At 47.6% G+C, this 13,595-nt stretch overlaps 3 non-coding genes and 1 pseudogene across 3 annotated transcripts; all 4 read right to left on the reverse strand.

The window, feature by feature from the left end:
• Positions 1 to 7,783: 7,783 nt before the first annotated feature.
• On the reverse strand, positions 7,784 to 7,947 carry LOC143726574 (U1 spliceosomal RNA). Its single transcript, XR_013198816.1, has one exon. It is a non-coding gene; the product is annotated as a U1 spliceosomal RNA (small nuclear RNA).
• A 434-nt stretch (positions 7,948 to 8,381) lies between these two features.
• LOC143727043 (U2 spliceosomal RNA) lies at positions 8,382 to 8,572 on the reverse strand. Its single transcript, XR_013199254.1, has one exon. It is a non-coding gene; the product is annotated as a U2 spliceosomal RNA (small nuclear RNA).
• Positions 8,573 to 9,700: 1,128 nt separating this feature from the next.
• On the reverse strand, positions 9,701 to 9,864 carry LOC143726975 (U1 spliceosomal RNA). Its single transcript, XR_013199196.1, has one exon. It is a non-coding gene; the product is annotated as a U1 spliceosomal RNA (small nuclear RNA).
• A 434-nt stretch (positions 9,865 to 10,298) lies between these two features.
• Positions 10,299 to 10,471, reverse strand: LOC143727383 (U2 spliceosomal RNA; annotated as a pseudogene).
• Positions 10,472 to 13,595: the final 3,124 nt, after the last annotated feature.

Consider the following 13,595-nt stretch of genomic DNA (forward strand, 5'->3'; position numbering starts at 1 on the left):
AAAATATGCCAAATAAAACATCTCTTGTACAGGATCGAGGGTGAGTCCCTATCAAGATTGTCCATTCACTCCAGGTCTCCAGAACAGGCCCCAGACTCCCCGCTTCTGGTGCCCAGCGGAGATCCCCTCTCCTCCGGCCCGCTGGCCCGCTGTTCCCGTAGCCGGTGTGGTGAGGGTGCATCTACGGGCGGCCAGGGTCGGTGGCGGCCGGGACCTTCTACGTGTGACCCCGGCCCCCCCATCCGAATAACGACGTGCGGCCCACCCTGCAGCGTTGATCTTATTTTCTGCTCGCACGCGCGGAGGGGGACCGTCACGCGTTTCCCCACCAGCAGATTTCTGGTGACCCAGATGGCATCCTTAATCACGTTTAGGGTGAGCCAGAGCGAGGAAAATTTTGGTTGTGTCAGCTCCTTCAAGCCCTGACCCACCCCCAGGATGGCGAGCTTGTAGTCCACCTGGGCCCCACCCGCTGGCAGGCACGGGAAAAACAGGGGGCCGGTCTTGGCCCACAGGTCCCGCGCTTCGCCGCACTCCCAGAGCAGATGTCGAACGGTCTCCGGGGAACCACATCCGGACCGTGGGCAGGTGGAGTTTTTGGCCATGCCTCTGGAGTGCATAACCGCCCTGACCGGGAGGATCTCATGAGCCACCATCCACGACAAGTCTTTAAGCCTGTTCTGGAGAGCTGGGTGGGCTGCGTTCCTCCAAACATCTTTGGCCTCACCTAGTGTGAGGCCTGGAACCGGGCTCACCGATTCTCGATCCTGCACAAGAGAGATAAGAGACTTATGGTTAGTTAAAATGGTGGCATCATTTGTCTCTAAAAGATATTTCTTTAAAAATTTCTTAATAAAACTATGCTCTTTTGACAAATTAAAAGACACAGGACTTTTAAGATCAATGGGTAAAATTTTCAAAGTTCTTAGGTATGACCCCATCCAGAATCGGGTCATGGCTGCTGTCTTGTGTTCTCTGGATGGGGTCAGTGCGTACTGGATGTGGAGGGCGGCAAAGCGGCTGCCTAAAAACAGGTGGGGGTCTGGGAGGCCTTTCCCGCCATTCTCTTTTTTCTTTTTGACGACCTCCCTCTTTAGTCGTTCCCACTTGGACCCCCACAGGAAATAAAATACCGCCCTCTCCAGGTTGGCCAGGAATCGTCTTGGGGGACTAAAAACAGAACAGACAAGTAAAATCAGTGGTAAAATCACAGCTTTAAAAATTAAAATCTTGCCTTCAAACGTCAATTGTCTCAGTCCCCAAAAGCCCAGTCTTTGTCTGACTTTCCCTAACATGTCAGTCCAGTTTCCTGGTCCTCCACCCTCCCTGTCAAATTTTACTCCTAAAATTTTCAAATCCTTTTCTTTAAAATCCAAATCTAGTCCTCCTGTGTCCACGTCGCCCCACGGCCCGAAGAGCAGGGCCTCGGACTTACTCCTGTTAAGCTTGGCGCCCGAGGCCCGACCGTACCAGTCAGTCAAGTCCATTGCTCTTCGTACTGATAAAAAGTCAGTCGCTAAAAGGGTCACGTCATCCATATAGACGTCATATACACGTCATCCATATACACGTCATCCATATAGGGTGCATCTACGGGCGGCCAGGTACGGTGGCGGCCGGGACCTTCTCCGTGTGACCTCGGCCCCCCCATCCGAATAACGACGTGCGGCCCACCCTGCAGCGTTGATGTTATCCTCTGCTCGCACGCGTGGAGGGGGACCGTCACGCGTTTCCCCACCAGCAGGTTTCTGGTGACCCAGATGGCATCCTTGATGTGGTTGAGGGTGAGCCAGAGCGAGGCAAACGTTGGTGGTGTCAACTCCTTCAAGCCCTGACCCACCCCCAGGATGGCGAGCTTATAGTCCACCTGGGCCCCACCCGCTGGCAGGCACGGGAAAAACAGGGGGCCTGTCTTGGCCCACAGGTCCCGCGCAGCGCCGCACTCCCAGAGCAGATGTTGAACGGTCTCCGGGGAACCACATCCGGACCGTGGGCAGGTGGAGTTTTTGGCCATGCCTCTGGAGTGCATGACCGCCCTGACCGGGAGGATCTCATGAGCCACCATCCACGACAGGTCCTTAAGCCTGTTCTGGAGAGCTGGGTGGGCTGCGTTCCTCCAAACGTCTTTGGCCTCACCTAGTGTGAGGCCTGGAACTGGACTCACCGATTCTCGATCCTGCACAAGAGAGACGAGAGACTTGTGATTAGTTAAAACAGTGGCATCATTTGTTTCTAAAAGATATTTCTTTAAAAATTTCTTAATAAAACTATGCTCTTTTGACAAATTAAAAGACACTGGACTTTTAAGATCAATGGGTAAAATTTTCAAACTTCTTAGGTATGACCCCATCCAGAATCGGGTCATGGCTGCTGTCTTGTGTTCTCTGGATGGGGTCAGTGCATACTGGATATGGAGGGCGGCAAAGCGGCTGCCTAAAAACAGGTGGGGGTCTGGGAGGCCTTTCCCGCCATTCTCTTTTTTCTTTTTAACGACCTCCCTCTTGATTCGTTCCCACTTGGACCCCCACAGGAAATAAAATACCGCCCTCTCCAACTTAGCCAGGAATCGTCTTGGGGGACTAAAAACAGAACAGACAAGTAAAATTAGTGGTAAAATCACTGCTTTAAAAATTAAAATCTTGCCTTCTAACGTCAGTTGTCTTAGTCCCCAAAAGCCCAGTCTTTGTCTGACTTTCCCTAACATGTCAGTCCAGTTTCCTGGTCCTCCACCCTCCCTGTCAAATTTTACTCCTAAAATTTTCAAATCCTTTTCTTTAAAATCCAAATCTAGTCCTCCTGTGTCCACGTCGCCCCACGGCCCGAAGAGCAGGGCCTCGGACTTACTCCTGTTAAGCTTGGCGCCCGAGGCCCGACCGTACCAGTCAGTCAAGTCCATTGCTCTTCGTACTGATAAAAAGTCAGTCGCTAAAAGGGTCACGTCATCCATATATAAAACGCAGGTCGCCGTCAGTCCACCAGTTCCTGGGATATCTAGTCCTTTAATCCATTTATCCCTTCTCAAGATCTGTGCCAGTGGCTCAATACAAGCCACATACAGAAGGGGAGATAAAGGACACCCCTGATGGACACCGCTGTGGATATTTACAGCTTTGGAAAGATGCCCATTTGCAAGAAATTTGCTGCTTAAGCCCTCATACAGCAGTCCCACCCAAGCTATAAACCTCTCTGGAAAGCCCATTTTTTGCAGTACCTGAAGGAGGTACTGGTGCGAGACCCGATCAAAAGCTTTTTCAAAGTCTAAATTTAGGACTACAAGCCTAATGTTTCTGTCTCTCGCATAACAGATGGCGTCTCTGATCAGTACCAGGCTGTCCGTGATCTTCCTGCCGGGCACAGCGCAAGCTTGATCCAGGTGGATTACGTCCTCTAAAACAGTCGACATGCGTGTAGCTAAAATCTTACTAAAAAGTTTACAATCATAATTTAAAAGAGTGATTGGTCGCCAGTTTCTCAAGTCAGTCTTGTCTCCTTTTTTGTACAGTAATGTAACTATCCCTACTCTAAAGCTGTCTGGAAGTCTGTCAAGAGTCTCAAATTCTTTAAAAACTGTAAGTAAGTCATGTGCTAAAATGTCCCAGAAAGTCAGATAAAACTCAAAGGGGAGTCCGTCCATGCCCGGGGACTTCCCCTTCTTAAAACCCTTTAAAGCTTTTTCCAATTCTAAAAGATTAAAATCCTGGGATAAAAGCACATCTGGACTCTTAACTTTTTTATCTAAAAACCCTAAAACTTCCTCTAAGATGCCATTGTGTACCTCTTTAGTGCCGTATAAATTACTGTAAAAACTTTCAATTTCCCCTAAAATCAGGTCAGTTGTATTTACTTCCCCCCCTCTAAAAGTTTTTAAAATATTGATCGACCCTCCCCGAGCTATTGTCTTTTTAAAAAAATACCTGGTACACTTCTCTCCTTCCTCTAACTCCCTTTCTCTACATCTTAAAATGACACCTTTGCTCTTTGTTTCAGACAGATCTGACATTTCTTTCTTTACTTCTTTTATTTCATTTGTAAAATCCAATCCATTGTTTAAAAGGTTAAAATATCTCTGCAGTCTTTTTTGCAACCCCATCATGCGTCTTTTTTCTTTATTCTTTTTTTCTTTTCCAATTTGTTTAAAAAACCGTCCTGTCCTTTGTTTCACCATCTCCCACCACTGTGCACGTGAGTCGTAAAAGTCCTGGAGGGTCTGCCATTGGCTGAACTGCTCCCTATACTCACTAACCACTTCCTCGTCCTCTAATAGGGAACAGTTCAGCTTCCACAGCCCTCCCCCTGCAGTCACACCCGTGGGGAGTGAAAGAGTGCAAGACAGCATCATGTGGTCGGAAAAAAAGAGGGGGGTCAATGTAGCATCGGTCGGCGGGAGGTCCCTGGTAAAAATATAGTCAATTCGAGAGGCTCTGGCACCGTCACCACTGAACCAGGTGAAGCCTTCCTCTCTTTGATGCATTGTTTTAAAACAGTCAACTAACTTAAAATCTTTGACTATATTTTGTAATAAAACCGATGTCTTGTCGACCTTAAAATCCTCTCCTACCCTCCTTCTGTCCTTTTTTGATAATACACAATTAAAATCCCCTGCTACCACTAGGGGAGCCCTGCCTAGCATGTGGGGTTGCAAGTCTTCTAAAAGCTCATACCTGTTATTTTTTTCAGTAAAACCATACATATTTAAAATGTTAAGATCCTTACCTAAAAAAGTCAGATTTGCTAAAATTGCCCGCCCGTCCCTCACCACAGTGCTGCCCTTCACCAAAAGGTTGGGATTTTTTATTAAAATAGCAACACCGTCATTTTTGTTAAAATTGGACCCACTCCAAATGGAAAATCCTGGGGTCCAAATCTCCTCCCACTTCCTGTAATTTGTTAAAAAGGGCAAACCACATTCTTGCAATAAAAACACATCTGACTTAAAAGTTTTTAAAAAGGATAACACACTCTGTGCTCGCAAAGTAGACCTCACACTTCTCACATTGATTGTAGAGATAGTGAGGGCCATGAGCAGTATGGTTAAAAATACAAGCATTAATAGAAGGATAAAACCAAAAGACTGCAGAAAGTTACATTAAAATCATGTTATGTCATGTAGCACTTGCTTCTCCCTTTCCCCAGAAAAACTGGGATCAGGAGGGCAAATGCTCGCCGCCTCAGAGTCCACAGAGAGAACCTCTTGTGGCTCCTTCGGTGACGATGTTCTAAGCTTAACGTGCAAAAAGGAGACTTCATTGGGAGATTCTGCGGGCCACATACGGTCTAGATCTAACGAAGAGGAACTATCTAGCCGATGCGATGCCCGCAGCCTTTTCTCCTCTGTTTGAAGCAGAGGAGATCTCGCAGACCTTTTTTGCACCTGAGCATTGGGGAGTGAACCCTCGGATTCACCCCCACTATCCACCACACTAACCTCCGATACGGTGTAGAGTGAGGAAGCCGTTGCATCCTCCTCCTCCTCCTCCATTTTGTTTTCACTTCTCTCTTGTTGGGGAACGGCTTCCTCACTCTGTTCGCTGTTAAAACTTGACTCCGCCCCTGTGGCCGCCCCACTTCCTTCCTCCTGCCCACTCCCTGAGGCTGGCTGGGAAATAGAATTTCCCGCCAAAACCTCAGGGACCGCCTCCTCCTTCCTTTGCTCTTTTGTTTGTTCCACATGTGGGGCGGCCATTTTGTTGCCTTTCAGTTTGTTGGCAAAACTTTTAGGGCAATCTCTGTAGAGATGGGATGACTCCCCACAGAGGTTGCACCGCCTGCCATTGGTACACTCTTCAAAAGTATGACCAATTTCTCTGCATTTCCCACATATCATTTCCTGGCATGCTTCAGCTAAGTGCCCAAACTTTCCACATTTTCTACATAATTTGGGCATACCCTGGTAGTGAATGTAGCCTCTGTTCTCACCCAACACAATCATAGAAGGCAGATGCTTCAGGCCCTGGTAGCCCCCAGCGTCTTCCCATTGTTTAATGGGAATTCGCCAGGAGCATGTCCAAATACCATCCTCATCTAAAACCTTGACTGGCTGGCTTCGAACTGTGCAAAATCTGCCCAGCCAGACACAAATGTCCTCCCCAGTCACTGTCTCATTAAACATTCTAATAATCACAGTTTTAAGTGTGTTGTCAGAGAGCTTTTCAACAGTAAACATGGACAGCTGGGATTTAGCTACTTCAAATCTGTGCCAGAAATCATTCAGGTGGGAAACCGCTCTAAAACTAACATCAAATCCTTTGTTCAGGGGCAGAGTCACGATGCAATTCAGATCATCAGGTTTAAAATTTAGAGTTTTTTGGATCAGCTTCCTGGAGAAGTCAAGACGTGACATCCCCAGGAGCTTCCCCTCAACTTCTTTGAATAAAAAACGCACGCTGTGGTGCCTCCTCATGCCGGCACGGGCAGCCGACATGGTGGAGACACCAACAGCCTAAAACTTTTAAAAAACAATAAATAAATAAATAAATAGATAAAAAGGTCTTACCTTAAAACAGAACCGGAATAAAAGCAGCTGGATCAATGTACCTCTCAAAAGTTTGGGGCTCAAGTCACTGAAGGACCCAAGCCGGAAAAACCTCCAAGAGGCGATCGCTGTCTCTACCCTAGGACCAGACACTTGATCTTAGCCAAAAGGCCGAGAAGCGATGACACAATGACGCAGAGGCGGGGGAGCCGTCAAAGGCCACGCCCACCTGGGCCGTGGCGAGAGGGTCTAAAGGTCGCCAACAAACAAGCTCAGCTCACAGCAATACAAGCTCAGCTTGACTGTTGACACCGAAAATGGATCACAGCAGAGCGCACAACACGACACTTTGGAGTGCAACCTGGGATTTTGGACCAACAAACATTCTGCCCTAAAAGTGAGCGGGCAGACCAAAGCGTACGTCGTAGAGACTTGAAACTCTTGAGGGATGGTAGTACCCGCCCGGTCTACAACATCACCAAGGCTCGGCCCAATCGGCCCCAAGGTGGCGCTGCAGCGATCAGAAGTACGAAATGCCTCGTAACTCCTGAACCGTCTGTCGCAGACCCAAGTGTCTTACATCACCGGAATCCTTGGCTCGGGCCGAACAAGACGCAGGCCTCGGATTCGATGGTTGCGCTGGCGAGATTTTCTGGTATTTGGGATTTTGTGAAAAAGCTACTTTTGCACACTAGTCCTAGGTCTTTCGCCCGATCTGACCCAAACCGGTGCAGAAAGATTCCCTGGAGTCTGATTGCCGACAGCGATGGGGAAAAAAGTCGGAATTTCGATTCACGTTGGCGACGGGACGCCAAAACGTTGGGAGTGGGCGAGGCGGGCTTTACTTAAATGGCCATAACTCTCCAACGGAATGAGACAATTACACCCAAGTCGGTACACCTGTGCACGGGCTCAGCCTGTGCTCAGGTGAAAAGGGATGTGGCGACTGGCCACTTGGTGGCGCTGTAAACAGTAAAAACAACAACATGAATACGGCCATAGGCGACTGTATGTCAGGTGATTTTTCACACATGCACAAGGTATTCATACCACATGATAGAACTCCTCATTCGGAACAACTTTGCTTCTAGGACCACTGCTGCCAATAAAAGCGCTGGTTGAATAATGGAGATTATTTGAAGAATGATGAAAAAAAAAACTAAAAAACAGCCCTACTTTTGCAGACTGGTCCTAGGTTGAGAGTTTTACATCTCTCGATCAACCACTGCAGTTCAATTCCCTGGACTTCCTAGGTCGTTAACTACCAGAAGAAGAGGAACTCGAACAATGTGCTCTTTTAACCAGTGTGTCCAGGGGAGAGCGCGAACGCAGTCCCCCACTACCATAAATTATGCAGTCGAGATTCCCACATTTGGGGAATTCGCAGGGGTCAGCACAACCGGAGTGCAATGGCCGAGCCTCGCCCTGGGTGAACCACCTTCCTGATCATGGTGTCTCCCCTGCCAGGTAAGTATGAATTCCCAGGCCTCCCGTCAGAGGCACCGTGTCCCTCTCCGCAATCCTCACCAACGGTCGGACAATCAAACACACACCTGATTCAACTCATCAGCTCATTCGTAAAAACTCCAAGAGATAAGAGAGAGACATCAAAAACCTGCAGAGTCGGGCTCTTTTGCTGTTGTTGTTGTGGATGATGTTGTTTTCATGCTCCGGATCCATGAGCCAAAAATCAATTTCATACGCGGTCACCGGATAGTGGACGAATCAGATGTTAAACGAGATAAGAACAGAGTTGTTGTTTTTTTTTCCCTCTCACACCACCATTACCTGTATAGCATATGATCACCTACAACACCTTTAAAGCACCCATACACAGCAATATACGTTACTTCCATTAACACCTGCTGCCACACAAGACTAAAACATCTCTTTCATTGAACACAGTTTTTGGGGGTGCACCGTTCCCAGAAGTACTGCAATACCGGGTCGATGCGTGGAGTGGACGGAGCAAGCCCCTCTTCCATCTCCCAGTTCCAAAAATCAATTTAATATATGGTGCCCGGGTAGGGCACGTATCAGATATTAAACTGATAAGAACAGATACTACACTTGATCTTAGCCAAAAGGCCGAGAAGCGATGACACAATGACGCAGAGGCGGGGCAGCCGTCAAAGGCCACGCCCACCTGGGCCGTGGCGAGAGGGTCTAAAGGTCGCCAACAAACAAGCTCAGCTCACAGCAATACAAGCTCAGCTTGACTGTTGACACCGAAAATGGATCACAGCAGAGCGCACAACACGACACTTTGGAGTGCAACCTGGGATTTTGGACCAACAAACATTCTGCCCTAAAAGTGAGCGGGCAGACCAAAGCGTACGTCGTAGAGACTTGAAACTCTTGAGGGATGGTAGTACCCGCCCGGTCTACAACATCACCAAGGCTCGGCCCAATCGGCCCCAAGGTGGCGCTGCAGCGATCAGAAGTACGAAATGCCTCGTAACTCCTGAACCGTCCGTCGCAGACCCAAGTGTCTTACATCACCGGAATCCTTGGCTCGGGCCGAACAAGACGCAGGCCTCGGATTCGATGGTTGCGCTGGCGAGATTTTCGGGTATTTGGGATTTTGTGAAAAAGCTACTTTTGCACACTAGTCCTAGGTCTTTCGCCCGATCTGACCCAAACCGGTGCAGAAAGATTCCCTGGAGTCTGATTGCCGACAGCGATGGGGAAAAAAGTCGGAATTTCGATTCACGTTGGCGACGGGACGCCAAAACGTTGGGAGTGGGCGAGGCGGGCTTTACTTAAATGGCCATAACTCTCCAACGGAATGAGACAATTACACCCAAGTCGGTACACCTGTGCACGGGCTCAGCCTGTGCTCAGGTGAAAAGGGATGTGGCGACTGGCCACTTGGTGGCGCTGTAAACAGTAAAAACAACAACATGAATACGGCCATAGGCGACTGTATGTCAGGTGATTTTTCACACATGCACAAGGTATTCATACCACATGATAGAACTCCTCATTCGGAACAACTTTGCTTCTAGGACCACTGCTGCCAATAAAAGCGCTGGTTGAATAATGGAGATTATTTGAAGAATGATGAAAAAAAAAACTAAAAAACAGCCCTACCTTTGCAGACTGGTCCTAGGTTGAGAGTTTTACATCTCTCGATCAACCACTGCAGTTCAATTCCCTGGACTTCCTAGGTCGTTAACTACCAGAAGAAGAGGAACTCGAACAATCTGCTCTTTTAACCAGTGTGTCCAGGGGAGAGCGCGAACGCAGTCCCCCACTACCATAAATTATGCAGTCGAGATTCCCACATTTGGGGAATTAGCAGGGGTCAGCACAACCGGAGTGCAATGGCCGAGCCTCGCCCTGGGTGAACCACCTTCCTGATCATGGTGTCTCCCCTGCCAGGTAAGTATGAATTCCCAGGCCTCCCGTCAGAGGCACCGTGTCCCTCTCCGCAATCCTCACCAACGGTCGGACAATCAAACACACACCTGATTCAACTCATCAGCTCATTCGTAAAAACTCCAAGAGATAAGAGAGAGACATCAAAAACCTGCAGAGTCGGGCTCTTTTGCTGTTGTTGTTGTGGATGATGTTGTTTTCATGCTCCGGATCCATGAGCCAAAAATCAATTTCATACGCGGTCACCGGATAGTGGACGAATCAGATGTTAAACGAGATAAGAACAGAGTTGTTGTTTTTTTTTCCCTCTCACACCACCATTACCTGTATAGCATATGATCACCTACAACACCTTTAAAGCACCCATACACAGCAATATACGTTACTTCCATTAACACCTGCTGCCACACAAGACTAAAACATCTCTTTCATTGAACACAGTTTTTGGGGGTGCACCGTTCCCAGAAGTACTGCAATACCGGGTCGATGCGTGGAGTGGACGGAGCAAGCCCCTCTTCCATCTCCCAGTTCCAAAAATCAATTTAATATATGGTGCCCGGGTAGGGCACGTATCAGATATTAAACTGATAAGAACAGATTTTTTCGAAAAAAGTTTATTGTCACATTGTTTCATTCCATTCTTTCAATATCCATTTTTTCCTTATAAAATCACATTTTTGCACATATCTTAAAACAACAAAAAGGACATAAGTTACAGTTAAAAATCAGTTATGTTGATGTGTTGTGTAAAAGTCCATGTATGTTGTGTGTTGTTTTAAAGTAAAGGTAAAATGGATTAAAATAAAATAGGAATGCAAATATAAAACAATAAAACAATAAAATATGCCAAATAAAACATCTCTTGTACAGGATCGAGGGTGAGTCCCTATCAAGATTGTCCATTCACTCCAGGTCTCCAGAACAGGCCCCAGACTCCCCGCTTCTGGTGCCCAGCGGAGATCCCCTCTCCTCCGGCCCGCTGTTCCCGTAGCCGGTGTGGTGAGGGTGCATCTACGGGCGGCCAGGGTCGGTGGCGGCCGGGACCTTCTACGTGTGACCCCGGCCCCCCCATCCGAATAACGACGTGCGGCCCACCCTGCAGCGTTGATCTTATTTTCTGCTCGCACGCGTGGAGGGGGACCGTCACGCGTTTCCCCACCAGCAGATTTCTGGTGACCCAGATGGCATCCTTGATCACGTTTAGGGTGAGCCAGAGCGAGGAAAATTTTGGTTGTGTCAGCTCCTTCAAGCCCTGACCCACCCCCAGGATGGCGAGCTTGTAGTCCACCTGGGCCCCACCCGCTGGCAGGCACGGGAAAAACAGGGGGCCGGTCTTGGCCCACAGGTCCCGCGCTTCGCCGCACTCCCAGAGCAGATGTCGAACGGTCTCCGGGGAACCACATCCGGACCGTGGGCAGGTGGAGTTTTTGGCCATGCCTCTGGAGTGCATAACCGCCCTGACCGGGAGGATCTCATGAGCCACCATCCACGACAAGTCTTTAAGCCTGTTCTGGAGAGCTGGGTGGGCTGCGTTCCTCCAAACATCTTTGGCCTCACCTAGTGTGAGGCCTGGAACCGGGCTCACCGATTCTCGATCCTGCACAAGAGAGATAAGAGACTTATGGTTAGTTAAAATGGTGGCATCATTTGTCTCTAAAAGATATTTCTTTAAAAATTTCTTAATAAAACTATGCTCTTTTGACAAATTAAAAGACACAGGACTTTTAAGATCAATGGGTAAAATTTTCAAAGTTCTTAGGTATGACCCCATCCAGAATCGGGTCATGGCTGCTGTCTTGTGTTCTCTGGATGGGGTCAGTGCGTACTGGATGTGGAGGGCGGCAAAGCGGCTGCCTAAAAACAGGTGGGGGTCTGGGAGGCCTTTCCCGCCATTCTCTTTTTTCTTTTTGACGACCTCCCTCTTTAGTCGTTCCCACTTGGACCCCCACAGGAAATAAAATACCGCCCTCTCCAGGTTGGCCAGGAATCGTCTTGGGGGACTAAAAACAGAACAGACAAGTAAAATCAGTGGTAAAATCACAGCTTTAAAAATTAAAATCTTGCCTTCAAACGTCAATTGTCTCAGTCCCCAAAAGCCCAGTCTTTGCCTGACTTTCCCTAACATGTCAGTCCAGTTTCCTTGTCCTCCACCCTCTCTGTCAAATTTTACACCTAAAATTTTCAAATCATTGTCTTTAAAATCCAAATCTAGTCCAACTGTGTCCACGTTCCCCCACGGCCCGAAGAGCTGGGCCTCGGACTTACTCCTATTGAGCTTGGCGCCCGAGGCCCGACCGTACCAGTCAGTCAAGTCCATTGCTCTTCGTACTGATAAAAGGTCAGTCGCTAAAAGGGTCACGTCATCCATATATAAAACACAGGTCGCCGTCAGTCCACCAGTCCCTGGGATGTCTAGTCCTTTAATCCATTTATCCCTTCTCAAGATTTGTGCCAGTGGCTCAATACAAGCCACATACAGAAGGGGAGATAAAGGACACCCCTGACGGACGCCGCTGTAGAGTTTTACAGCTTTGGATAAATGCCCGTTAACCAAAATTCTGCTAGACAGATCGTTGTACAGCAGTCCCACCCAGGCTATAAACCTCCCAGGAAACCCCATTTTTTCCAGTACCTGGAACAGGTACTGGTGCGAGACGCGATCAAAGGCTTTTTCGAAATCTAAATTTAGGACTACTAGCCGAATGTTTCTGTCTCTCGCAAAACAGATGGCGTCTCTGATCAGTACCAGGCTGTCCGTGATCTTCCTGCCGGGCACAGCGCATGCTTGATCCAGGTGGATTACGTCCTCTAAAACAGTCGACATACGTGTAGCTAAAATCTTACTAAAAAGTTTACAATCATAATTTAAAAGAGTGATTGGTCGCCAGTTTCTCAGGTCAGTCTTGTCCCCTTTTTTGTATAGTAATGTAACTATCCCTACTCTAAAGCTGTCTGGAAGTCTGTCAAGAGTCTCAAGTTCTTTAAAAACTGTCAATAAGTCGTGTGCTAAAATGTCCCAGAAAGTCAGATAAAACTCAAAGGGGAGTCCATCCAAGCCTGGGGACTTCCCCTTTTTAAAACCTTTTAGCGCTTTGTGCATTTCTAAAAGAGTAAAATCTTGGGATAAAAGCACATCTGGACTCTTTACCTTTTTGTCTAAAAACCCTAAAACTTCCTCTAAGATGCCATTGTGTACCTCTTTAGTGCTGTATAAATTATTGTAAAAACTTTCAATTTCCCCTAAAATCAGATCTGTTGTATTTACCTCCCCACCTGTAAAAGTTTTTAAAGTATTAATTGACCCTCCCCGTGTTATTGTCTTTTTAAAAAAATATCTAGTACACTTTTCCCCTTCTTCTATTTCTCTCTCCTTACATCTTAAAATGACACCTTTAGTCTTTGTTTCGGACAAATCTGACATTTCTTTCTTTACTTCTTTAATTTCTTCTGTAAAATCCAATCCACTGTTTAAAAGGTTAAAATATCTCTGCAGTCTTTTTTGCAGCCCCATCATGCGTCTTTTTTCTTTATTCTTTTTTTCTTTTCCAATTTGTTTAAAAAACCGTCCTGTCCTTTGTTTCACCATCTCCCACCACTGTGCACGTGAGTCGAAAAAGTCTTGGAGGGTCTGCCATTGGCTGAACTGCTCCCTATATTCACTAATCACTTCCTCATCCTCTAATAGGGAGCAGTTCAGCTTCCACAGCCCTCCCCCTACGGTCACACCCGTGGGTAGTGAAAG

The sequence above is a fragment of the Siphateles boraxobius genome, unplaced genomic scaffold (assembly GCF_051911475.1).
Source record: "Siphateles boraxobius isolate OS27281-9 unplaced genomic scaffold, OSU_SipBor_1 77, whole genome shotgun sequence".
Taxonomy (NCBI): Eukaryota; Metazoa; Chordata; class Actinopteri; order Cypriniformes; family Leuciscidae; genus Siphateles; species Siphateles boraxobius.